Source organism: Physeter macrocephalus, chromosome 2 (assembly GCF_002837175.3).
Source record: "Physeter macrocephalus isolate SW-GA chromosome 2, ASM283717v5, whole genome shotgun sequence".
Taxonomy (NCBI): domain Eukaryota; kingdom Metazoa; phylum Chordata; class Mammalia; order Artiodactyla; family Physeteridae; genus Physeter; species Physeter macrocephalus.
This window is the reverse complement of record NC_041215.1, coordinates 124,231,678-124,233,685: the sequence shown is the minus strand read 5'-3', so window position 1 is coordinate 124,233,685 and position 2,008 is coordinate 124,231,678. Positions and strand designations below refer to the sequence as shown.

Below are 2,008 nucleotides of genomic sequence, written 5' to 3'. Positions count from 1 at the left end.
CATTAGTAAATGCTACAGCTGATATTTCTGTATTTCAGTTGCATCCCACAGACCTGACGTCGAGTCTGTGCTCCTGTTAGGAATGACGCATTTTGTTTTTAACATACTGATTTTTCCTATGGATAGTCAATATACATATTGTTAGAAAAATAAGTCATACCTCTCTCCATCCCCAGAAGTGCTTCAGGATCAGTCTTCACCAATATTATATAGTTAATCACAACAGAAAATGGGGAGGAGGCTAATGAACTTATTCATGACAGAATAAATAAAGAAATCAGATAAACAAGTAACCAGCTCTGCCCAGGGCCAAATACATGGAGTTTGCAGGGTTCTCCTGGCTACAGAGATTTTCCTGAAATATGCATACATGAGGACAAACAGAGATTGAGGCAGCATATTCTAAGCATCTGATTCTAAGCTCCTTGATGAAAAATGTTCTGCTTCAGCATAGGAGAAAGGGATTAAGCAATGGAACATCTTCTAGGATTCCCAAGGTGTCTAAATTTGAACTGCTCTAGCAGCTTAGCTACAGCCAACTACAGTGTTATCCAAACATCTTCAACTCCAGACTTCTCACTGTCATTATGAACCCTCTATCAGCTAAACAAAGAATAAGTAAATACCTGTGCCTAGTCTTCTTCATTCAGTCATTCCTCGAATACCCATTGAGTGCCTACTTGTGTTAGTAATCTATTGCCCCAAAAAAATGATCCATTTGCAGCCAATTAAGCCAACCGTGCTCTTTTCTACATGGAGGTCTGGCGTGTAATGGCTGCAAAGAGCAGTTTCCTCGGTAGTGTGTGCAGCCTGTTGCCTGTAAGGGTTGCCCTAATGGACCTTGGAAACAGCCCTTTCCAGTAGTCATTTGTGACTGGCATGCTGTCCCCAATCTAGGCTCCAGACAGGCATACATGGTGACTTTGGAAAGCCCCAGGGCACAATGGCCAGGGTCCATATTGGCCAAATCATAATGTGAATCCGCACCAAGCTGCAGAACAAGGAGCATGTGATCGAGGCCCTACACAGGGCCAAGGTCAAGTTCCCTGGCCACCAGAAGAGCCACATTTCCAAAAAGTGGGGATTTACTAAGTTTAATATAGATGAATTTGAAAACATTGTGGCAGAAAAGTGGCTCATCCCAGATGGCTGTGGGGTCAAACACATCCCTAATTGTGGCCCCTGGACACATGGTGGGCCCTGCACTTAGAGCCCTGACGCCATCCCCTCCTCACGCGTGCCCACCAATAAATCCTACTTTCCTGTCAAAAAAAAAAAAAATCCAAACCTGGGTGGCTTAAAGCAATAAACATTGATTATCTCACATTTTCTCTGGGTCAGATATCTGGGCACAGCTTACCTGGGTCCTCTGCTCCAGAATCTCTCGCAGACTGTAAAGAAGGCATCTGTGGCTACAGTCATCTCAAGGCTTGACTGGGGAAGGATGTACCTCCAAGCTCATGTGGTTTTTGGCATCCCCAAGTTCCTTGTAAGCTGTTGTTGAGAAGCCACCCTCTGTTTCTTGCTCCATGGGCTTCTCCAATATGGCAGCCTGTTCGTTGAACATGTAAGCCAAGAAAACAAGAGTGAGAGTCTGCTAGCAAGAGAGGGGTCAAAATCTTTTGTAACGTAATCATAAATGTGACACCCCATTTTTCTGTCCATATGCTATTGTCAGAAGCAAGGCACTAATTAGGTCCTTCCTACATTCAAGGGTAGGGGATTACACAAGGAGGTGAATACTAAGTCAGGGGTATCACTGGAAGCCAGGTCAGAAGTCACCAACCACACTTCTCTATGGCAGGCTCTGTGCTTTGTGATAAAAATATGGTGATGATCCAGAAGAATAAGGCTGTCTCCCTCCTGAAGCTCACTGTCTGGGTTTGAGATACTGAATCATGAAACTACAGGAGACATCTGTAATACGGAGACAAGGGAAAAAGAAGGAGGGTAGAGAGATTCAGCCATGCTTTCTTAGAGGTCCTTAGAGGTCAGGTGGATGAATGAG

At 44.3% G+C, this 2,008-nt stretch overlaps 1 non-coding gene across 1 annotated transcript; it reads left to right on the top strand.

The window, feature by feature from the left end:
- Positions 1 to 718: 718 nt before the first annotated feature.
- Positions 719 to 853, top strand: LOC112065149 (small nucleolar RNA SNORA70). Its single transcript, XR_002891872.1, has one exon. It is a non-coding gene; the product is annotated as a small nucleolar RNA SNORA70 (small nucleolar RNA).
- Positions 854 to 2,008: the final 1,155 nt, after the last annotated feature.